This window comes from Ursus arctos, unplaced genomic scaffold (genome assembly GCF_023065955.2).
Source record: "Ursus arctos isolate Adak ecotype North America unplaced genomic scaffold, UrsArc2.0 scaffold_29, whole genome shotgun sequence".
NCBI classification, from domain to species: Eukaryota; Metazoa; Chordata; class Mammalia; order Carnivora; family Ursidae; genus Ursus; species Ursus arctos.
In genome coordinates, this window is record NW_026622974.1 from 16,994,080 (window position 1) to 17,020,038 (window position 25,959).

General features: G+C 37.0%; 1 protein-coding gene across 3 annotated transcripts in view; it reads left to right on the forward strand.

Annotated features, from left to right (window-relative positions):
- PRIM2 (DNA primase subunit 2) overlaps positions 1–25,959 on the forward strand; it is a 341,343-nt gene that overhangs the window by 106,191 nt on the left and 209,193 nt on the right. The window lies entirely within an intron of this gene.

The window sequence follows — 25,959 nt, forward strand, 5'->3', positions numbered from 1 at the left end:
GTCACAGAGACAAAGATTTCTTTCTTTGGAAAGGATTTTTTTTTTTCACATTTTTAGAATACTAGTTAAGTTTGTGGCTCGCCATGTATTTGTTGCTTTGGAAAAATGTTCTTTATAAGCACTTGATCAAGTAATTTTTATTTCTAAAGAGCTTACAATCCTCTTAAATCTTTTATCCTCTTTTAAAAAGCTGTGTCAGTTCAGTTTCTTAAATTGTGGTTAAATATAATGAATTTTCTTGAATGGTTACTTAATTTGTAATCACATAAGAATTTTTGTCTGTCTTGTGTCTTAACTAGTTGATTTCCTTGGGTTTTAGATTGATTACTGTGTCTTTTCTAATATTACTTCCTGGTTAATGTCGTTTTAAGGCGATTGCAATGAATCAATCAGTGCTGCAGCTAATGCTTCACCTACACCTTTATTTAGTATCTGACACCAGTCCGTTTATTCTCTCATGGTACTGATCTGCAGGAAACAAAACATTACAGTTGAAAGCCATGAAACTAATGGAAAGAATCATTTTGTGGGAGAAAATAAACCTCCTCCTCCTATTTTGAGACACACTGGTTGACTGAGGATACTAACCTGAACTTGATCCTTGCTCCGTTTGTGAGTTATTGGTTTGTTAAAACTTATATAATGTCTAGCTTACAATGCTGTCCACTCAACAAGCATTTCTTTAACATGTGTCAGGTTTACTATATAGTGCCCAGGGTAGTATGGGAGGTGGGACAGTTATGAGACGGGACTTCGACCCTCAAGATTCCTTCTTACCTAGGAGGGGGAGCTAAGATGTACAGGAAAGACTCAATGACTAGGTTGAAAATGGGGATTGGTCTGAGAGCTGTGTCACCTCAACTCAGGGAACTTTGAGAAAAGATGGAGTTGGCATTGGCTTTAAGTGATTTGCTAAAGGGAGATGAACAATTTTTGCAGAGAGTAGTAGAGCTAAATGATTGGGGTGCTGAAATAATGCCTACGCTGTGTTTGGAGACTGGTTAGTGGTTTGTTTGCTTGGATTTAATGTCTGTGAAGAATAGTAGAAGATCAAATTGTGACAGTGGGTATCACCGGGCTAATGAGTTTGAGTGTTATCTGTATGCTAGCAGTTTCCAGACTTTTTGATTGTGCTCCATTAGTTAAAATATCACACGTCTTTATGTACAGATGTAGACATTAGAAAATGGTTTTAAAAAAGAATTAGAAGAAATTAGGAATAGATACTTAATATATATTTCTTTCCCCATCTGAGTAGGTCATCTTGCATATATCTATTTTGGAAACCATTATAAAACTTCTGGTATTACCATTGGAGATCTATTTTAGCAATAGGGTTGTGAGACAGAGCTGTTTGGGAAAGAAAATGATTTTGGTGTTGGGTGTGTTTAATTTCTTGGATTAGTAGAACATTCTAGTAAATCTGGGTTGAAAAATTAGAAAAGTGCTTGGAGATTAAGACATAGATTTGGGAGTTACCCACATGGTTGTGAAATTGGAATCTCAACTAGTGGATGCCATTTTTTAAGGAGTAAAGAATAAAGAGAGAAGAGGACCAAATACCAGACTATTTCAGAGTTGGGTATGGGGATCAGTCAGGCTCAATGAATTGGAATACCACAAATGAGCAAGTCAGTCTTCGCATCTTTTTCCATATGTGTTTTACTTTAGAAAATGAGGCTTTTGGCACCATTCACAGAATAGGATTCAGTGACAGTTACTTTCTTGGTTTAGTGAAATATTGTAGGTTTTTGATAGAAAGGTTTATTCATTGAGAAAAATCAGTAATGTATGTGAAAGTACTTTAAAATTTTCAAAGTGCTAATAATTTTTTAGGTATTCATTTGAAGGGGTTAGTTCTTGTGAAGAATAATATTTTAAGGGGTTTTGGTTTTACCTTTTATTTCTCCCTATAGTGCTTAGTACACTTTTGCGTTTTGTGTATATGGAAATTATTAGTGGCGAGAATTGTAATGATTCACTTATTTCAAGTTTTCTTTGCTTTTTAGTTGCCGGCCATTGTTAATGGTACGTATACATAGAATTTTTAGAGCAGGAAAGGATTTTAGAGTTGTGTGGTAATCATTTGTGTGTTTTCTTGCCCTTATTTTTGGCAGCTAAAATGCAGACTCTAGGTTTATAGATATCAGTGGACATGCTTGTCCTATTCTGTATGGTAGTGCTTTAGTGCAATGCTTTCTTACTATGAGAGGCTCTCAGTACATACCAGTTATGTCTCTTCATTTTGCCCATGGAAGTGTGGCCCCAGAAAATTTGAATGGTTTACCAGAATTCACTCAGCTAGTTAGTAAAGGACCCAGGTCTCACAAACCTCCTTAAGTCCAGTGCCCTTCCTTCCTTTTTGCTACATTTTATTGCTTCTTCCCAGGCCCAAATACCTCTGCCCCTCTCCTGCTATCTCTGATTTGCCCCCAGTAAGTGTATTCATTACATGTTTTATTTTATTTTTGAAGACTTATTTATTTGACAGAGAGAGAGCGAGAGAGAGTGCACGCATAAGCAGGGAGAGCAGCAGGCTTACTGCTGAGCCGGGAGCCCGACTCGAGGCTCGATCCCAGGACCCTGGGATCGTGACCTGAGCCGAAGGCAGACGCTTAACCGATTGAACCACCCAGGCACCCCTACATGTTTTAAATGTAGGGTTCACTGTAAAGATTGAGCCATATTCAACTTCTCCATGGTGGGGCTTGTGCTATATCCAGCTTAATTATCTCTGATGCCTAGCACAGTGCTTTGTGCGGAGTATGTGTCAGGACCTGACGAAGTACCTTGTGAGAACTGCATGTTTGCATTTTTCCAGATTTGTTGAGAAAACTAAAGTTAAACGAGGTTGCACTTGAATGTACTGTTTATAAAAGAGTGAAATCTTGATAATGTGTGAAGTGCAACTGTGTATGACCTCAAAATATTTCCGAAGAACTACTGCAGTTGTCTGTAGTAGTTAAAATTGTTACTCTTTTGACAGTTTTCCTCTGGAGTATGTAAGATGTGAATTTTATATTTTGTTTAGAAACTATCATGATGCAACATAATCCAGGCTTAAACTCTTGCTACCTTGAGAATAGCAACTTCCTTCTTCATGGTTGGACTAACCCTCTAGAGTAATTCTTAGATTACTGTTTTTGTGGTCACCTTGTGTCCCTTGTGCATCCTACCCACCCCCAATCACAGAAAAGATCCCTCTTTATAAACACTTCTGTTCTTCAGATCATTTATCTTATTTAAGAATTATAGTTAACCATTTTAAGGCTGTAACCAAGATTGGCTAGAAAATGCTTAGTACTTTATATATCATTTATGGTTTATTTACTTATTTTTTTCGCTGAACTGCACTGCTTTTATTGATACCTGAGTGCACCGAAATACAGATTTTTATCCCTGTTATTTGTGATGAGAAAATATCAGCAGATTCTGTTGCTAGGAAACAGCTAAATACTGAAATAGTTTTTTTTTTGGGGGGGGTACTTGTAAATTCACATCTTTGACAGTTCTGCTCTCTTAGAGCAAAAATGTATTCAGTCACTACAAAGAAAGATGCATCACCTGTTTTCCAATTTTTTTATTATAAAGTATTTTTATTTTTTATGTAAGTTTTTATTTTAATTCCAGTTAGTTAACATACAATGTTATCTTAATTTGGTTTTCCAATTTCAAAGTTACACAGGGGAGCTAGAATAATGAAAAATACTTGAGGATTGATTAGATGTTGTGAGTGTAATTTGTAACAGTGACTGGACATTGAAAAGTAATGACTAGACATTTTTGAATTTTAGTTTTCTTAAAGGTTTCTGATTCATCATTAATGAAAGAAAGAATAAGAATGGGAGGGAGATATACATAAACACATACACACAGGACACAGAGGATTTAAAACAAAGAAAAATATTATATTAATTAAGCCAACTTTGGGGCACCTGGGTGGCTCAGTTGGTGAAGCATCTGCCTTTGGCTCAGGTCATGATCCCAGGGTCCTGGGATCGAGCCCCAAGTCAGGCTCTCTGCTCAGCAGGGAGCCTGCTTCTCCCTCTTCCTCTGCCTGCTGCTCCCCCTGCTTGTGCGCGTGTGTTCTTTCTCTGTCTCTCTGTCTCTGTGTCAAATAAGTAAAATCTTTAAAAAAAGAAAAAGAATTAAACCAACTTTGTTTCATGGAAATAGGATTGGCCACATCCTACATTAAATTGCCCAGGTCTGCTCTTTTACCTATAACACTTAATATATATGCCAGAGAAAAGAAATACTAAAAAGAAGTATTTGTTTATAATTAGGTTGGCTTTCTTTTATAACCAGCTGTCGTTTAATTTTGTCATAGTTATATAATGTTTAGAAAAATATTTTTACTCAGATTTAGTTCAGTAAGTTTTCTTGAGTATTCACTTTTGACCAGGCACAAACACCCTGGTGACAGGTGCGCTCAAGCTTTCAGGGTCCTTAGAAGGCGTGAGAGGGGGCAGCAGTGAGAGAGAGATGTACATGGTTCTCCTGCACTGTGGTCAGTAAAAGCACAAGTACAGAGCTAGCGTAGAAAAGAGAGTGATGAATTTAGCCCTCCCAGAGAGGGCTTCAAAGAAGTCATCAGCTTTGATCTGGGTTTTGCAGAGCTCTTTCTTAGCTACGAACAGTTCCCTCATCTTGTCTTTTTTGGGGAATAGGGCTAGATAGGTGATGATGAATAAGACCACTGTTATTTGTCTTCATTTTTGAGTTCCCTCTTTGTTTCTTCCTTGTCCGTACCCGTGGCTGGTAACAAGCCCTGGCATTTCTCCTCCTGCCCACTCCATTCAGGCAGGTGAGTACTGTCCATATACCAATTTCTAATTCTGTGCCTTCAATTTTCATTGCTTGTCTGTTTAATTGCACACATATATTTGAGGAACTTGTCAGGGAGTGCAGAATCCATCTTCTGATTTATATGCATTGTGAATCTTGTGCCTCAGAAATAAAAATCTTATTAAGGCTTTACATCTTTATCCAAGTGGCACAGAACCCTGTGAACTCAAGCAGGCAGGGTATATATGAACATTGGAGTGGTGCAGGAAATGGTATCTCGAATGTTTAGGGGAGTAATGTGTAAGTTCAAAACAAAAATAAAAAGAGCAAATGAAAATTGTCCTAGACTAGTTGATATTAAAAATAATCAAGGAATGATAGAATTGAGAGTAACTAAATGCACAGGTTTGGTTTCCCCTAAATTTTTAAGGAGGCATTAAGAGTAGGAATAAATGTTTTATGAACCTCTTGCTGTTTCTATAAAATCTTTTATTTTTTATCATTTTATACTTTTAGGGTACATTTTAAAACATGATATTAGCTGAGTTTGTGTTTTCATACCTGCATTTTTAATGAGAAACCTATAGCGTTATGAAACTTTAGTAATATGGAAAGCATTGAAGCTCTGATATAAAAAAAATTACGGCTGTACTTTGTGAAATTATGATTTTGTCCATATACAAGATTATATTTGTTGAGTTGCAAAACAGTTAGGTGAACAATGTCAGTGAGTTTACTAAATTGAGGTATGAATGAGGTAATGATTTAGAAAATAGAGAACTGAAACTGGAAGAAGATAGAGAAGACGGATTTCTTTCTCATAAATTTGAAAACAGAAGAGCAAGCAAGATTGCTAACCAGCTATGCTATCTTCAGTAATTGTTCCATAAGAAAATTCACAGTTATCACATTGACTATTAAAGGCTAAAATAATGGAAAGAAGATAAAATAATATTCAATCTTTAAGGAAAAAGAAAAAAACAAACTAATACAGCTTTGAATTTTGACAGGGCAGCTGTAATCCCAAAGAAAGAGCATACAATTTGCATTTATAGTCTTTTATTCCAAGTAGTTTAAAGCTTTGTAAGTACATTTTCATTAATCCTTCAGACTACTTTTGAGTTTTGTTTAAAATATTAAGAAGGAAATCATCTTTACTTCTTGAGGATGGCTAGAAAAAACTGTGTATTGAAAGTCATAGAAATTACTTCTTTACCTTGATAGCTTCAATATTTTATGTGTTTCTACTCTCATTTCTTAACACTTTGACTAAGGAACATATTCCTCAGCAAATATTTATCGGTTGCACACCGTAGGTTAGGCTTAAGGCAGTGTACACGTGTGTGTGCATGGGCGCGCATGCACACACACACACACACACATGCTTTGAAGCTGTATTTTCCCCTTCAGCTTCATGTGGTGCTGAATTATTCTTTTTAGGTCAAGAGCTTCTGAACTTTAATTATTTTAGCTGGAGAACTGGCCTGCTGGGTTATGGTGATTGTGGTAGTGGTGATGGAGGCAGGTTTCTAATTTTTTTTTAAGCACTTACTGTATGCCAGACACCATTTCATGTGTTATATGCATTGCCAATTTAATCCTGTTAGTAGTATTATGAGGTGGTTATTAGCCTGGTTTTTGCAGATGAGGAAACTGAGGCCTTAAAAAGTTGACTAACTTATCCAAGATCCCAGTGCTAGTTAGCTGCTGAGCCATAATTTCAGGCCAGTCCTTGTGAATCCATAGTTTTCTGCTCATGATCTTTAATGGCTCTTTAAAATCTCTTTGTGGGAGGTGGCACAAATAAGATTCTTTTTTTCCTTTTCTTCTTGGATGAGTGTTAATGAGCATAAATGTGTCAGTCAGCACCTTAATACAGAGTAATGGTAGAATTAGGAATTTACCAGTTAGAAATATCTTGAGCCAGTAAATATCTTAAACTACTAAAGTCGGAGTTATTTTTCCCACCTACCTTGAAATAGGTGTTTGCGTACCATGCTGCAGTGGCATAACAGCATCAGGGTGTATTTCTTAAATCCTCTTCTACTTTCCCTCACAATTACTGTCTCTCACTTGCAAGGACACATGACTGCTTAGCTTGGGTTTTCTTTTCTTTGTTATGAAGATCAGCTCCTTCTGCTCCTCTTCATCAGAGGAACAAGAGGTGCAAATGTTTTCTCAGAATTGTTATCTCTTATTATTCTTCCTTAGCAAATTCTGTTTGTCTTTGGCCAGAACTGTGTCTCATGGTCTTCTTTGTTTGGGAGGGCAAATATTTTATTTTTTCAGTCCCTTTTGATAGAGACGGGCAAAGAAGTAGGGGGTTGATTGAGTTAGCCAGCCTACGTGTTTGCCACAAGGTTGGTCAGCTTTGCTGAATTTCGGTGAGATGGAACTGAATAATATTGCGTGATGGCAAAATGATCACCATTGTAAGTTTAGTCACTGTATATGGTTACAGTTTTTTTTCTCTTAGGATGAGAACTTTACGCTCTACTCTCTTAGGGAAGAGGACTTTATAAATGTGTACCCAGTAGGCATGAGCTGTATTCTGCAGTGGATGGTAGTATGCAGAGATGGTAGTGTTGCCGATGACTAACTGGAACATACCTTTATGTTTGGGTAAATGGGCTAGTGATCTTCAAGTTGGGAAGAAAGGAGAGGCTTTGGTGGAAAAGGAACTTGGAATTTATTTTTGTGAGAAACTGAATTGAGAGCAACTAAAATCAAGAATGCGCTGCATCCTTGTGTACCTTGTGTGTATCACTGGCTCAGGAATAAATTGCTAGCCAGTCTTTTTCCGTGTTTTTAGTGGGTGTTTTTGAAATGAACATGTAGGCCTTGTTTTTAGTGTTTGAATCACTAAATCCAGTTTATTAGTCTCTTGAGTGATGGAGTGAGGGTAAGTCACACTATCTGGTTACTCTTGGGAATGGATTGGCGCTGATTCTGCTCTCACGTCCCAAGTCACCAAGTATGGCAGTGGAAGGTAGCAAGGGAAGGTAGAAAAACACCCTGTTTGCTCACCATTGTACAGGAAGGGTCTGCAGAGAGTGGAGGATGTCGCAGCAAATGCAAGATTATTGTTTCATTCACTCTGTTGGGTTTGGGTGTTGGCAGGTGACAAGGTAGCTCTTACCTGTATAAGTTATCCTTCACTTTAAAAAATAAGTTCCCTTCTTTATGATTCTTTTATATTAGATTGTTGTGTTGAATGAGGCCCCTTAATTCATTGTTGTTTTAGAACAGGCACTTTGTAGTGTCTTTGATGTGTGTGTGTGTGTGTGTGTGTGTGTGTATGTGACAGAGAGAGAGAGAGAGAGAATATGATATATTTTATACCAGCTTAATCTTGGATGCAAAAACTTAGGTAGCTCTTCCTAATTGTTAAACTCTGTATCCTGACTCCCACTTTCCCTGCCCATCCTATAACCTATCCACCCCATGTCTTATATGCCCTATATTGATCTTGTCACTTTACATAGTCCATGAACTTTCAACTCTGTGTCTTGTGTCTTTGCTTCCCTCGTTCATATTTTTTCTTAATTTTTTTTATTGTGATAAAATACACATGATATAATGTCTTAACCATTTTTAAGTGTGCAGTATAGTGGTATTATAAGTACATTCATGCTGTTGTGCAATCATTTACCACCATCCATTTTCAGAACTCTCTATATCTTGCAAAACTGAAACTGTACCCATTAAACAATAACTTCCCATAATCCCCAGCTCCCAGTCCCTGGCAGCCACCATCTACTTCCTTTTTCTTTTTTCCTCTCCTTCCCCCCATCCCTCAGCCTCTGGCAACCACCATTCTCCTCTCTGTCATTTGAATTGCACTTAAAAAACTTAAAAAAAAAAAAAAAGATTCTGCATAAAAGTGAGACTATTCAATATTTGCCTTTTGGTTCCTGGCTTATTCATTTAGCATAATGCCTCAGGGGTCATCCATGTTGTTGTAGATGGCTGGATTCACTTCTTTTTTTAAGGTTGAATAATATTTCATTGTGTGTATGTATACACCCTCCCCCCCCACATTTTCTTTGTCCATTCATCTGTCAAGAGACATTCATGTTGTTTCCTTGTCTTTGCTATTATGAATAATGCTGCAGTGAACATGGGAGTGCAGATATATTTTCAGAATGGTGAGTTTATTTCTTTTTTCTTTGAATGTGTGTGTGTGTGTGTGTGTTTTCTTTCTCCAAGTTTTTATTTAAATTCCAGTTAGTTGGGGCGCCTGGGTGGCTCAGTTGGTGAAGCATCTGCCTTCAGCTTAGGTCATGATCCCAGGGTCCTGGGATTGAGCCCCAAGTCAGGCTCCCTGCTCAGCGGGGAGCCTGCTTCTCCCTCTCCTTCCCGCTCTCTCTCACTGTCTTTCTCTTTCTCTCAAGTAAATACAATCTTTAAAAAATAATAATAAATTCCAGGTAGTTAACATACTGTGTAATACTAGTTTCGGGTGTAGAATCTAGTGATTCTTACGTACTTACGTAAGACACCTGGTGCTCATTACAACAATTGCAGTCCTTAATGCCCATCACCTACTTAGCCCATCCCCTGCCCACCTCCCCTCCAGTAGCCTTCAGTTTGTTCTCTTTAGTTAAGAGTCTGTATCTTAGTTTGCCAGACCTCCCCCCATGTTCATCTGTTTTGTTTCTTAAATTCCACATATGAGTGAAATCATATGATATTTGTCTTTCTCTATTTTGCTTTGCATAATACTCTCTAGCTCCATCCATATCATTGCAAATGGCGAGATATTCTTTCTTATGGCTGAGTAATATTCCATTTTACACACACACACCTTTATCCATTCATCAGTTGATCAACATTTGGGCTCTTTCCATGATTTGACTAATGCTGATAATGCTGCTGTAAATATCAGGGTGCATGGCTGCATCTGTCCCTTTGAATTATTTTTGTATTTTTGTGGTTCAATACCTAGTAGTGTCATTGCTGGATTTTGGGTGGTTCTATTTTTAACTTGTTTTCCAGAGTTTGCATTCCCACCAACAGTGTCAGAGGGCTCCCTTTTCTGAATGTGTCTTTGAACAAACAGTAGTTAGACTACCTGTCTTCTTTATAAGATTTTACAAGAAAACTTCTAATATATTCTTTGGAAATGTACTTTTCTTTTTTGGTTTAACTCTTTAGTCTTATTTCTAGTTGTATGTTTCTTTCCTTTTTCTTTAAAAAAAAAAATTTTTTTTTATTATATTATGTTAATCACCATACAGTACATCCCTGGTTTCTGATGTAAAGTTCGATGATTCATTAGTTGCGTATAACACCCAGTGCACCATGCAATACGTGCCCTCCTTAGTACCCATCACCAGCCTATCCCATTCCCCACCCCCCCTCCCCTCTGAAGCCCTCAGTTTGTTTCTCAGAGTCCATAGTCTCTCATGCTTCATTCCCCCTACTGATTACTCCCCCTTTCTTTATCCCTTTCTTCCCCTACCGATCTTCCTAGTTCTTATGTTCCATAGATGAGAGAAATCATATGATAATTGTCTTTCTCTGCTTGACTTATTTCACTTAGCATTATCTCCTCCAGTGCCGTCCATGTTGCAGCAACTGTTGAGAACTCGTTCTTTCTTTTTTTTTTTTTTTTCAAAGATTTTATTTATTTATTTGACAGAGAGAGACAAGAGACAGCCAGCAGGAGAGGGAACACAGGCACGGGGAGTGGGAGAGGAAGAAGCAGGCTCCCAGCGGAGGAGCCTGATGTGGGGCTCGATCCCAGGACCCTGGGATCACTCCCTGAGCCGAAGGCAGATGCTTAACACCTGAGCCACCCAGGCGCCCCGGAACTCGTTCTTTCTGATAGCTGAGTAATATTCCATTGTCTATATGGACCACAACTTCTTAATCAGTCATCTGTTGAAGGGCATCTCGGTTCCTTCCACGATTTAGCTATTGTGGACAATGCTGCTATGAACATTGGGGTGCATATGGCCCTTCTCTTCACTATGTCTGTATCTTTGGGGTAAATACCCAGTTGTTTCTTTCCTTTTTCTTGTATCTTTTTTTTACTTTCTTTTAGTGATAAATCAAGGCATGGCATGAGGAAGTGGGAAGGTGAGGTGGTGAAGAATTAGTAAATAACACTTAGTTTTTAGTTGAGTAAAATGAAACGTCTATGTTAATTTAATGAGAATAATGTGAGAAGTATAGGAAAAATTGTTCACTGCGTTTAGTTTAAGGAATTACTGTAGGGTTTTGTATCTTACCATATTTTTTGGGGGATTCTATTGCATTAATTTGTGTATGTGTCTGTCCTGTATCAGACTTTTCCATGATTTTCTTTATGTCCTTATTGTTTCCTAGTATAGTATTTGGTGTATAGGTGGTACTTGGAGATGTTCGTTGGCCTGAACGTTGTCTCTGTTTTCCTCAACTATTTCTTAAATTTTCCTTGAAAAAAATATTAATATATACAGTATAGTATATATTAACATATCAATATATATCATTGAGTATATAATTAAATGACAGTTTATCTTAGTAAGTATATTGTTAGTATTTCTCTTTTTTTTAAGGATTTTATTTATTTGAGAAAGAGAGAGAGCGCGCGCAAGCGCGAGCACAAGTAGGGTAGAGGGAGAAGCAGGCTTCCCACTAACCAGGGAGCCCAACGTGTGGCTCGATCCCAGAACTCTGGGATCATTACCTGAGCGGAATGCAGACGCCCAACTGACTGAGCCACCCAGGTGCCCCCAGTAAATTGTTAATATTTCTTAAAAGAAATATTAGGGGCACCTGGCCGATGTGGTCAGTAGAGCATGTGACTCTTGATCTTGAGGTTGTGAGTTTGAGCCTCACATTGGGTGTAGAGATTACTTAAAAATAAAACCTTAAAAAAAAAATCAACATAATAAGACCTGCTCTGGTTGGGGTGCAGGGGTGGAGAGTTGCCAAGTTACCAGTATTGCTAAGTTACCAGTATTGCTTTATAATTTTAAGTGTGGCACAGTTAAAGTATGCTCTTCAGTTAAGGTGGTAAACAAGATGTGATTTTGCAGACAAAATTGCATAATAAATACTGTGAAAATAAATTAAGAATGTGGGGTAAATTGAGAAGTCGAAGATTTTATTGCACTTTTGTAAAGGTATAAAGGAAGAAGGAAAGTCATAGTTTATAAGCCACAATATATTTTAAATTATTGAAGATGTAATTGACTTTTGAAGATATTGCAATTTCATAAATGGGGAAATTGTAATTGGTTCTGATTTGCATGGGAAGTGAATGTCTAGTGAGAAAAGCCCCCATGTACTGATTTTGCAGCTGTGGAAACCCACGTGGGTTATTTTTCTGTTCCAGTGGTGAACCACAGTTGTATTTCTTATTGCTTGATCATAACTTTTGTTTTTTATTGTGTTTTGTGGCCAAATATAATTTATGTTTCCTCCTCCTGAAGTTGTAATGCCTGTGTCTACGATTGCTGAAAGTACATAATGCATGAGTGATTTTTTTAAAAAACCTATGAGTGGTCCTTGTTATTGGGCTAGCCAACAGTTTGACATTTATTTTGCCTCCAGTAAGTTCTCAACTTCTGAGAATACTATATATTTGAACTCATCATTTTATTTAGAAAAAGTCAGTATTAAGTGGAAGGTTTTAAGTATCTTTTAAAAATATGATCATGGCACTTTTAAGGTTTCATATTATAGTGCCAGATGATTCAGCTACATTCTTGGTTGGTTGTTTATTATGTTATTGGAATACTTCAACACATTTTAAACTTAATTCATAATTCAGTGTTGTACATTAATATATGGTCCAGTGTATAAACACATATACATTTACATATACTCTTCAGTTTTATTTTTTAAACTTTTTCACTCATGACTCTGCTAGTTTGTCACAATATTATGGTAAGAAAGATTAACAACTTCTGGGAAAATGGAGCTAACAACTTCTGGGAAAGTGGAAAAACAGCTAGGTAGTTTAATTAATTAATTAAAAGATTTATTTATTTGAGAGAGAGTGTAAGCAAGCCCACAGAGGGAGAGGGAGAAGCAGACTCCCCACTTAGCAGGGAGCCCGACGTGGGGCTCAATCCCAGGACCCCAGGATCATGACCTGAGCTGAAGGCAGCCACTTAACCAACTGAGCTATCCAGGCCCCTCAGTTGGTAGTTTAATTTAAAGTAGCTTAGGCCTAGGGATGCCTGGGTGCCTCAGTTGGTTAAGCGGCTGCCTTCAGCTCAGGTCATGATCACAGGGTCCTGGGATTGAGTCCCGCACGGGGTTCCTTGCTCAGCAGGGAGCCTGCTTCTCCCCCTGCCTTCTGTTCCCCTGCTTGTGCTCTCTCTCTCTGACAAATAAATAAATAAAATCTTAAAAAAAAAAAACAAAACAACAAGTAGCTTAGGCCTATTGGACAAACTTTATCTTGAGTTAAGACAGTGTCTATTATGTAAATATGTAATTTTTTACTAAAGAAACATCCAAATGTTGATTGTATTTTACTTATGGTAGAGAACACTTTGAGAGTTAGGAGAAATTTGAGTGTCATAGTTTAGATTATATAGCCTTGCTGTTTCTACTGTAAGCTTGCTAATAGAAAAGTGTACTGTCCTTTATATGCATTGCAGGCTATTTTCTCTTTCTGGGTCATCTTCTGGAAATTGTTAAAACTCCTGTTCCCAGGTGTGTGTGTCCCTAAGGGAACAATGTCAGTTATCTTTTTTGCTCTTATTAGTCTGTTTGCTTTAACTGTGCTTAGTATTTCTCTTTAAGGCCATCCTTGGCATCTGAGGCATTGAAACTGACATTTTGTTAAGAAATGTCTCACAATGGGGCCTCCTTTTCAGCAGCTGGGCCCCAATTCACTTAAGAATCCCTCACTCCTGGTTTCATACTCTTGTTTTTTAAGGATCAGATATACTTTTCCCATGGCTCTCAAACAGAATAGAAGCTATTTGAAATAAGAGTATAGGTTTTTTGACTTGTTAAAGATTTGTAGTGTACTCTTGGAGATGACTATAGTGAAGACTGGAATTACATATGGCCACATTATACCTTGGGTTAGTAATAGATGCATGTTATTTTTTTTTAATGTTTATGAGCTCTGTTTTTTCTTTTTAGTAGTTGTTTCTCTTGTTTTCTTTTTATGATTGAGACTGTGCTTTTTGCTAGTATTATGTTTGCATTTTTTTTTAAAAGATTTTATTTATTCATTCGACAGAGATAGAGACAGCCAGTGAGAGAGGGAACACAAGCAGGGGGAGTGGGAGAGGAAGAAGCAGGCTCATAGCAGAGGAGCCTGATGTGGGGCTTAATCTCATAACGCGGGGATCATGCCCTGAGCCAAGGCAGACGCCCAACCGCTGTGCCACTCAGGCGCCCCTATGTTTGCATTATTAAACCGACTTTATTGAGGTATAAATTACATACATGAAATTCACCAATTTTAAGTGTACAGTTGGATGACATATGTATGTGATTTTATAACCATCATCACAATCAAGATATGTAACATTTACATCACCCCCCCCCAAAATTCCCTGTGCCATTTAGCAGTGAATCCCCTCCTCCCATGCCTGGCTCTGGGCAGACATTCATCTGCTTTTTATAATGATAATTTTGTCTGGTTTTAGGATTTCATATCAATTGAATCATACAGAATATAGTCTTCTGTGTTTGACTTTTTTTTTTTGTCTTCATTATGTTTTTAATATTCATGTATTGGAAATCATGATGGAAATACATGTCATTTCATGTAGTGGAAATTTTTTTAATTTTTATTTTTTTATTGCTGTGTAGTCTGTTGTGTAAATGCACCAGAGTTTGTTTATCTCATCCCCACTTGATGGATATTTAGATTGTTTCTAGTTTTTGGCTATTAAGAATAAAACTGCTGTGAACATGTGGATAAATACCTATGAGTGGTATTACTGGGCTGTATGGTTAAGTAGGTTTAAGGTATGTTCAGTTTTATGAGGAGCTTTTAAACTATTTTGAAATTGCCTAGACTCTTTTGCATTCCTGTCAGTAGTATACGAGTTCCAGTTACTTAAAACCTTGCCAGAAGTTGGTGTTGTCAGGAGTTTTAAATTTCAGCCATTCTAGTTGTTGCATGATGATGTCTCATTGTTTTTTAAATTTATCTAATGACTAACGGCGCTGAACATCTTTTCAGTCCTTAAAATTTGTGATTCATGTATCTTCATTGGTAAAATGTCTTGTTCATATTATTTTCCCATTTTAGAAATTGGGTTGTTTGTTTTGTTATTGGGTTTTTATGAGTTTTTTTATATAGTCTACAGATAAGTTGTTATGTGTGTATATATACAACTCTATGTACATAGAATTGTGTGTATACATAATTATATATATACAAACTATCCGTATATAAATGTGTGCATGTATATGTGCATTTTGCAAATATTTTCTCCTAGTTTGGACTTGGCTTTTTATTGCTTTCATAGTATCTTCTGAAGAGCAGGTTTTGATGAATTCCCCTTTTTCAGGTTTTTCTTTAATGGTTTATTTTCCACCTAGGAAATATTTGCCTAACTCAAGAACACAGAATTTCTCCTATGTTATCTTTTTTTTTTTTTTTTTAAGATTTTATTTATTTATTCGACAGAGATAGAGACAGCCAGTGAGAGAGGGAACACAAGCAGGGGGAGTGGGAGAGGAAGAAGCAGGCTCATAGCGGAGGAGCCTGATGTGGGGCTCAGTCCCATAACGCCGGGATCATGCCCTGAGCCGAAGGCAGACGCTTAACCGCTGTGCCACCCAGGCGCCCCTCTCCTATATTATCTTTTATGAATTTTATAGTTTTAACGTTTATTTAGCCTCTGTGATCCATTTTGAGTTAATTTTAAGGTATGGTGTAAGGTAAGGGTCAGCTTTCACTTTTTTCCATATTGATTTCCAACACCACTAGTAATATTTTCTAGGTTAAATGACCTAATCTAGTTAAATGACCTTGAAATATGGGGATCAAGAGTTAGAAACTTCCAGTTATAAAATAAGTCACAGAGATGAAAAGCACAGCAAAGGGAATATTGTCAGTATTATTGTAATAACGGTGTATGGTGACTGATGGTGACCATACTTACTATAGTGAGAAAAAAAATTGTCTTGGCTCATCTGTGTTTCTGAATTTTCCATATATATTTTAGAATTGCTTGTTGATCTCTACAAAAATGTCTGCCAGAATTTTGATTGGGATTGCATCAAATCTGTAGAACAATTTGGAGAGAATTGATATCTTAATGGTATTGAGTCTTTTAATCCACAAACATGGCATGTATTTAATTTATTAAGGTCTTTTAAATTTTTTCTCAGCAATGTTTTGTAGTTTTCAGTGTAGAGGTTTTTACGTATTTTAATTTATTTCTTAGTATATTATGTTTTTACTCCTTTAATAAATTGCATTATAATTTTTCATTGTCATTTTTTGTTGAGAGTATAGAAATAGAATTGATTTTAAAATACTTTGCATCTTGCGGTTTTGCTAAACTCACTGATTAATTTTAGTAGACTCTTGGTAGGTTCTTCAGTATTTTCTACATGGATTCCCATATAGTCTGTGAATAAGGACAGTTTTACTTCTTTCCTTCCAGTTTGTATGCCTTGTATTTATTTTTCTTGCCTATTACACTGGCTACGATTTCTAGTACAGTGTTAAGTAGAAGTGGTGAGAGTGGGCATCCTTGTATTCCTGATCTTAGGGGGAACATTTAGTTTTATAGTCTTATGTATGAGATTAGCTGTAAATTTTTCATAGATGTCATTTTATCAGGTTAAGAAAGCTTCCTTCTCTTCCCACTTTGCTGATTTTGGGGGGTGGGAGTGATTATGGGTGTTGAACTTTGTCTAATGGTGTGAACATTTATTCATTTTTTGAGATGATCATATGGTTTTAAAATATTTGTTTAGTCTCCTGATCTGGTTGATTGTTTTTTTAAATCTTAAATCAATCTTGGATTCCTGGAATAAACCTACTGTGTCAAGGTGCCTTATTTTTTAAAAATACATTGCTGAATTTTGCTTCATTGCTCATGAGAGATAATGGTCTGGCTTTTTTTTTTTTTTTTTTTTAAACATCTATCTGATTTTGGTATCAGGTTAGTGCTGGCCTTATAAAATGAATGGCGAAATGTTTCCTCTTCTTCTGTGCAGTTTATATAACAGTGTAGTATAAAACATACAACTTAATTATTTTATATGTGGAATTATATAAATAATCTTCAACTTTTTCTCTTTTCCCTTAAAATAGATCTTACCTAAGTTTGTGTTATAAGCTGGTCTAATATTTTATAATTAAAAATTACTATTTTAATATTAAGTTTTCTAAGAGCATATGGAAAAAACTCTGATTTAAAAAATAGTTATGCTAATAATCTTAGGACAGTAGGCCTTTTTGTAGAAAATCTTGAAAAATGTGGAAAGTGTAGGAATATATGACAACAAAAGATTTATGTAGTTATATTCTGGGTAATAAGGTATTTAACATTTGTAATCCATTGTCTTAACATTATTTCATAAGCATTTTCTCAAAATACAATGTTTACTAACACCATTTTATTAATTTATTTATAGATTTTATTTATTTATTTGACAGAGAGTGCACACACAAGTAGAACAGCAGGCAGAGGGAGAAGGCAGGCTCCTCACTGAGCAGAGAGCCCGATGGGGGGCTTCATCCCAGGACCCTGGGATCATGACCTGAGCAGAAGGCAGAGGCTTAACTGCTGAGCCACCCAGGCACTCCTATTTATTTATTTTTTTTAAGATCTTATTTATTTATTTGAGAAAGAGACAGAGACAGAACGTGAGCAGGGGTGAGGCACAGAGGGAGTGGGAGAAGCAGACTCCCCCCTGGGCAGGGAGCCCAACACGGGGCTGGATCCTAGGACCCTGAGATGGTGATCTGAGCAGAAGACAGATACTTAACCAATTGAGCTTTCCAGGCGCCTCTATTAACACCATTTTTAAAAAGATTTATTTATTTATTTGAGAGAGAGCGAGTGGGAGCGTGGTGGGGAGGCACAGAGAAAGAGGGAGAGAGAGATTCTTCAAGCAGACCTCCCCTGACCTGTGGCTCCATCCCAGGACTCTGGGATCTTGACCTAAGCTGAAATCCAAAGTTGGCTGCTTAACTGACTGAGCCACTCAGGTGCCCCTTAACACCATTTTTTAATCACTTATATAATCTATCACACGAACTTAAAATTATTTTGTTGATATTGGAGTTTTACCCTATTTCTATTTTTTTATATAATTTTAATTTTTGATGTTAGCCTTTGTTTTTCTTATATCCTTTAATTTTAATTTTTTTCTTGTATCTTTTTAAAGATAGACTTAGAAATTCAATTATTGGGTCAAAAATCTAAATATTTTAAAGCTCTTAATACATTTTATGGAACTGCTTTTTTTTATTTTAAAGATTTTATATATTTATTTTAGAGAGAGAGTGCATGACAGGGTAGGGAGGGACAGAGAGAAGGAGAGGGGAAGAATCTGAAGTGACTCCACTCTGAGTATGAGCCTGTTGCTGGGCTTGATCTCAACGACCTGAGATCATGACCTGAGTGAAACCAAGAGTCAGCTGCATAACTGACTGAGCCACTCAGGCGCTGCAGAACTGCTTTTCTACATACTACTTCAGTTTGTTCTTCCCCACGTAATGTACAAGCATGTCTGGTTTCGCTCTTCAGTGATAGGGGGGTTTACAGTTAAAAGTCTTCGCTAGTATGATAGGTAAAAGCAATACCTTAAATTGCATTTAATTCCATTTCTTCAATTAGTTGGGAAATATTTTTAAAAATTTCTTGAAGATTTTAGACTAGTGGTTCAGAAGAGTTACACAACAGCATAATTAAAGGGATATAAATGTATGGAAAGTAAGTTCTTGGAGTAAAAGAAACAAATAGAAGAACAAATGCATAAGGCTATAGACTTTCTATAACATAAGGAAAGGAAAGGGGAATTTAGCTTGTATTAAATGATCTTACTAGTTGACTGGAAGTGGATACAAAATAAGAGTCATGAATCTCATATTCTGATTTCTTCATGATATACCAACACTTAATAAACTTGAAGAATCTCAATACTTATAAATTTGATTTTTATGGCTTGTGTCATTGATGAAAGTTTTTGTAGCTACCTGTTATCTAAAAATAGGTGTCTAAAGCACAGAGAAGGAGACCACATTCAGTCTTACAGCTATGGTATTGATCCACTCAAAAGTAGTAATTTGAAGAAAGTGAAAGAAAATAGCAGTGAAACTGTGAAGATGTAGGCAGAAAATTTGGTCTTTATAGTAGATTTGATAGACAATACAATTTAAGAACATGGATCACTAACAAAAACTTAAAGGAGAAGGAAAAATGAAGAGGAATAAGTTTGAATTAAAGTTTGCTTTGGTGGATAAAAGAAAATACGAACTTTCAAATAAAAATTTGTATCTTTTTCATAGTGGGTAATTTAACTTATAACTTGTTTCAACAAAACATCTGAGGCAGCTTAAAAGCACATTGATTGTATAGTAAAAAAGGAAAAGAAAATTAGGACTCATGAACAAATTTTAAGTGTCAATGTAGATGCTGTGGTTGGGCTTTGCATTTGGTTTTAAGCTTCCTAGGAATAACGGCAAAAAGGAAAGCAATCATTCACATAAAAGGGGAGGGGCTGTATCAGTTTCTTGAAATCCAAGACTTAAGGACTGTTCCGTGCCAGTTAAGTAAACATTTTTACTGATGGTGGATTTATGATTTAATAGAAAACACAATAAATCATCAAAATGGTAAAATCCTTTAGTATATTTCAGACTCTAGTTAAACCCATAGTAGACATAATTGATTTGAACTCTGATGTATGTATCTTAGTATTTAGGTATTTATCCCTTCTCTGTAGTGTTCATTGAGAAACTCCTACGCACTCAGCATTGTTGCCAGGGCTTTGAAAGGAAATAGATATATTCAGTGTAGTCCTTGTATCATGAAAGCTTAAGGTGTAGACAGGAAGGCAAATGAACAACAGGAAACATTTTAGAAAATAGTTAAATGTAAGCTTAAAGGTACGAGGTGTAAATACATTGCTTGGACTACACAGGTTACTTGATCTGGATCTAGAAATATTTAGTTAAGTGGGAAATAAGTTGTGGGATAGGAAGAAGTTGTTTTGGAGATCTGCTATGACAAAGGTGAGGTGCAGCTGGGTTTCATCCTTCTGAATTCAGTTAAGAGCCTAAGTAACACTGAAGTGGTGAATAAGAGGCCACTTTTCTTGGGGCGCCTGGGTGGCTCAGTCGTTAAGCATCTGCCTTCGGCTAGGGCGTGATCCGGGTGTTCTGGGATTGAGCCCCACATCAGGCTCCTCCGCTGGAAGCCTGCTTCTTCCCCTCCCACTCCCCCTGCTTGTGTTCCCTCTCTCGCTGGCTGTCTCTATCTCTGTCAAATAAATAAATAAAATCTTAAAAAAAAAAAAAAAAAGAGGCCACTTTTCTTATTTTCTGTTACAGATGATACCCGTTTGGAGGACAGTCGAGAAACATAGATTGAAAAGAATAGATGGTTCTTTTCCATCTTTGAATTCTCAATGCTTACCACACTACTTTGCATATTATAAAGGTTTAATGAATGTTTATTGAATGAATGACTGAAAGGAAAAATGGAAGAGAGGTGTTCTATAACAGTTTGTAAGAGAAATAAAATTAATCAAGTAATAGTAGAAACTTTTTAAATCATTTTAAAGAAAGAATTGGGTAATGAGAGCCCTTTCTTTTTCTTTCTTTTTTTTTTTGAGAGATGTTTATTTTTCTAATATAGATATGGTGACAGCATGTCAGTATTTTTGCTTCGTGTCTAGTTTATCTTTAGTATTTAAATGAAACTATACTATTTTATCGTAATTTTTATTACTTAAAAAATAATCCCATATATGAAGTCATTTGTCACTAACCTGGTAAAGAAATGACAGATTTTTAATAGTTGATCGTGGTAGATTGTGAAGAATTGCTTCTCAGTTATCAAAGTTCTTTGATTACCTTATTTATTACCAGTCAGCCTGCTGGATTGTTAAATATTTGATAGTTCTGGCACCTAGCTTAGTTTTTTTTTTTTTTTTTTTTTTTAAGATTTATTCATTTATTTGACACAGAGAGAGAGAGAGAGAGGCAGGCAGAGGGAGAGGGAGAAGCAGGCTCCCCGCTGAGCAGAGAGCCGGATGTGGTGCTCGATTCCAGGATCCTGAGATCATGACCTGGGCCGAAGGCAGACACTTAACCGACTGAGCCACCCAGGCACCCCCTTAGCTTAATTTTTAACAAAGTATTTATGGAATGTGTGAACAAATGTTTTTTAAGTGCTTTCTGCATATGAGATGTGTAATAGAAGTGGTTTAAGACAGGATTGTTGATATGAGTAGTTTATGTACTCTTTTTTTTTTTTTAAAGATTTTATTTATTTATTTGACAGATAGCCAGTGAGAGAGGTAACACAAGCAGGGGGGAGTGGGAGAGGAAGAAGCAGGCTCCCATCAGAGGAGCCTGATGCGGGGCTCGATCCCAGATCGCCGGGATCATGCCCTGAGCCGAAGGCAGACGCTTAACGACTGCGCTACCGAGGTGCCCCGATATGAGTAGTTTATGTACTCTTAGTTGACCTGAACAAATAAACAGATAACAGTATAGCAAAATGAAAGTATCATTCAACAGCTTTGTGGATTTGGAGAAGAGAAGGGATCTCTAATTTGTTAAAAACTTTGAAAGCAACACTGGTTAATCTTTAAAACGAAGATCGAAATTAATTTATTCAACCACTTTTTAGTAGTTAAAGAAAAGAAACTATGTGTTCTCTTCTTTTGACAAGTATGTTTGCAGCCATCTAGATCCTTGCTAATCTGTTGGAACACAAAGATTGTAAATCATTATTTTAACAGGAATTTAGCTTCATGGCAAATATGTGAGTATGGCCAGAAGGTTGCTACAGGGCAGCTCTGAGGAAAATTGTAGTGTAAAATAAGTGCAAAAAAATGCTTCACTACAGAGGAGAAAGTAGAAGGTATTTACAAATAGGAAGGCTTAGGGGGGCGCCTGGGTGGCTCAGTCATTAAGCATCTGCCTTCGGCTCAGGTCGTGATCTCAGGGTCCTGGGATCGAACCCTGTATCGGGCTCCCTGCTCAGCGGGAAGCCTGCTTCTCCCTCTCCCACTCCCTCTGCTTGTGTTCCCTCTCTCGCAGTCTCTCTCTGTCAAATAAATAAGTAAAATCTTAAAAAAATAAAAACCAAATAGGAAGGCTTAAAAATGGCCATATACAAATGCTGTAATAACAAGATTGGTGGGGGAAAATAGCTAGGCCGAAGACTACCTTTACATGAGACAAAATGTAGGGGAAATTTTAAGGAGGAAACTCAAGTAAGGAAAGTTTCCATTTGTCAAAATGGGTTTTTAGAAAAGAAGTTTAGGGCTAAACTAAAAAGACAACAGATGAATTTAGAGTGTGGCTAAGGACTAAACTTAGAGGTCCTAATGGGATAAGGTTCACGTTTCCTTACCATTATATTTTTCTTCATTGCATGGTTGTTCCCCAGTCCAGTCAGTAAAGAGGAACTTAGGAAGTATTTTTGCCAAATCCATCAGAAAAGAGATTAGTTATCTTGTCAAACTGGATTTTCTTTCATATCTACTCATACTCATGTGAAAGTGGTGAGATTGATGAATCAGTTGTAGATTTCCTTATTTCTAGAAATGTACTTTAGGACATTGATATTTAATTATTTTGGAGCACATTTTTCACAGTGCTGTCTGTATGTATACACAGTTTACTTTTTTGAGATACTGAGCTTTCCAAGGAATTAAGTATTTGACATGAATTTTATGTGCATGTGTAGTGGTAGATGTGGTGCAGGGGAGCTTCGGCATTGGAGGAGTTTTTAGGACACTGTTGCAATATTTAGATGAGTTATGACAACCCAGAGTGAAATGGTGACTGTGGAGATAGAAGGGGAGGAATGAGTGTGATATGTGCTGCACAGGGATCTTGGTGGCCAGCTGATGGGAAGGGCTAGCCCAGGAGGGTAGGATAGGCAGAGTGGGGGAGTTGCCAGTCAAATCCTAGTGTTCAGAGGGTATATAGAACTCATACTTAATCTAGATTGGTTTTAGTGTCCAGTTGGGTTCACTTTGGTGTGTGGATATAGCTATAAGAGTGTCTTGTTACTGCCAATGCTGAAAGTCTTTGGTGGCATTGATGTGGTTTTTGGTGGTTTGCCTTGTGTGTAGGAGAAACTATTTATGGCTGGAGGATGGGTTGTTGGTCTAAAGGGAAAGTGTGGTCTCCCAGGCCTGGTGGCTGGCAATACTCAGGGAATTTGGGCTTTGCCAAGTTATCTGGACCACAGGGTGGGCCCATTTTTAGCAAGTGTATTGGAGTATGCTCACCAAACTGATAGGATCTTGGGCCCATTGTAGATCCATTGTAGGCTTGGAGGCAGACGTAGGAAGGAGGGGTGGTATTTAGTAGTAGTTGTGTTCATATTTAACCTCACCTCTGAGTAGTCTTTTTTTTTTTCTTTTAATTTGGAAAATTTTCCCAATACAATTTCCCCTCTATTGCTAATATAGGAGTCAGTTTTGCCAATATTAGAAGACAGCCCTCAAATTTTCATCCTCACTTACAGTCAGTTCTTAGGCATATGACTTAGACTTCACCAATTAGATTCACCTCCCACAAGACTTGATTGGAACTCAGGAAACAGATTCTGCACAGAGCTTCCATTTTTGCTGGGGGAGTTAGTTGGTGGGGCAGCGGTGGCTTCTGAGTGGTTGCAAGGTTGATTTCCAGCAACGGGGGTGGTTTTCTTTAGTTCTCTGTGGGACAGTAGTGGCGATGGCCATTTTCTAATCAGTCCTGTCTTGTGGCATGGTTTGAACATTGTTTCTGGAAGCTTAACTTTTTTTTTTTTTTTAAGATTTTATTTATTTATTTGACAGAGAGAGAGACAGCCAGTGAGAGAGGGAACACAAGCAGGGGGAGTGGGAGAGGAAGAAGCAGGCTCCCAGCGGAGAAGCCTGATGTGGGGCTCGATCCCAGGACTCTGGGATCTCGCCCTGAGCCGAAGGCAGATGCTTAACTACTGAGCCATCCAGATGCCCCTGGAAGCTTAACTTTAAGCATAGCTTTTTATTCTCCTTATAATTCTGTGAGATGCCCAGTAATCTCTTAATAAACTCCCTTTTTTTTTTTTTTTTTAAATTAATCAGCCCGTGTCAGCTTCTTGTGTGTTCAGCTAAAAACCACTGCTGGTCCTGGCTTGATAAGTAGTAGTTAAGGCAGCACATGTAGACAAGGTTTTGGATGCCTGCTAGGCTTCATCAGATTCCACCTAGTGACTGGTTGCAGCTGAGCTGGTGGTTGTCAGCCAGTCAGTCCATAGGTGTGAGGATGGCTAGGGGTTGACCCCCAGTCCATGGGGACTTGTTTTAGATTATATTTTGGGTTGAATTGGAAGAGGAGTGGAAAATAACTGTGATGATAATGATCTCTTTGGATGTTGGAGGTATGGAATAATGATTTTAGTTTTGGACATGGTTAGTTTGAGGTGCCAACAGAAATATTCATTTTTGGGGCACCTGGGTGGTTCAGTCAGTTAAGTGTCTGACTCGATCTCAGCTCAGGTCTTGATGTCAGGGTTGTAAGTTCAAGGCCCACATTGGGTTCCATGCTGAGTGTGGAGCCTACTTAAAAAAAAAAAAAAAAAGAAATACTCATTTTTGGACCTATGTGCCATGTAACTGGAGATACGTTTCTAACATTCAGAAAAGGGTTTGGAGGTAGAAGTGAGTTACTCAGCTGACAGTTATTTCAAGCTCTGTTGAAATTGGATGAGAGTGCTAAGCGTAGCAACGTGGAATGAGAAGGGAAGAGTGTTGAGGACAGACCCTTGGAGATGGTCGATAATTACAGGGAATATAGGGGAAGGAGAGAGTGAAGACACCTGAGAATGTGTTCTGGAAGGATGGAAGAGAGCTGAGCTTCTCGAAGGTAGAGGGTTCCAAGGAGCAGATAGTCAGGACTATCAAATCATAGGAGAATAAAGCCTGAGAAGAGGTCATTTATATTTTAACTTTGGAGAAAATCATGAAAAATAGAACTAAACCTTATAGTAGCAGAATGAAGGTCTGAGGTAATATTTGGAACAAAAGAGGTTAAATGGAGATTCTAGTCAAATTGTGTTAGATTTGAAATCTAAATCATAAAATAAATTCTGAAACCAGAAAATAACCCATATCTTTTTCTTCAACAGATTTTTATCAGGCTAGTTGTTTAGTTTGTCTTTTTGAGTAACTGCACCGATGTATCAAATTTTTTTGTTTTAATGAGGCAACAACTCTGGTGTAGAAAACTTGGGGAAATATTTTGCTTTACAATTATAGTGTTCATTAAGCATTATTATGTAAGCTGTAAACAAATGTTAGAGAATTTAAATGTTTGTGACATCTGTGTTTTTATGTGAATGTAAGGAGTTTTCTCTTGTAAGTATCACAATGATCATTATTAACAGTTTGCTTTACATTTTTGCCAGACTATAAAGTGATAGCAATTGTATTCTCCCTTTTATCCCAGCTCCCCTCGGCTCCCCAAATAGTGACTTCATTATTACTGAATGAGAAGCTTGATTACTGTCCTTGATTAGAATCTCTGCCACTCAAGATTTTCATTTTTTTAATTTTTAATTTTGAAGTGCTGTCTTTTTACATATTCCTTTTCTTTATTTTAAAGAGCTGTCTCTTTATGTTTGATATTCTGATAGAATTATTTGCTCAAAATGGAAGTCCATGCTCCTTGAATTCTGGCTTCAAAATATTTATCTAGAATAGATAGAAGATACTTGAGCAAGATGAAAGGTGCAAAGGTGCCGTTCTCAGTTTGTAAAGGTATATTATCAACAAGACTGGGTCTTATACCAGTCTTAAAAATGTATTTTGCATTTTAATTGGAGCTATAGTATTTCATCAAACATAAAGTTCAAATCCTGGAATCCGATTTTTTTTATCTTAACTTATGTAGTCAAACAGAAGACATAAAATTCAAAATGTTTCCTAAAGATTTATTTATATCTTCTGCCATTATTTTGTGCAGAGTGTTTTAAAATTAATTGCAGTTCACTTTCAATTTATGGAAGATGATATGGATATTATTAC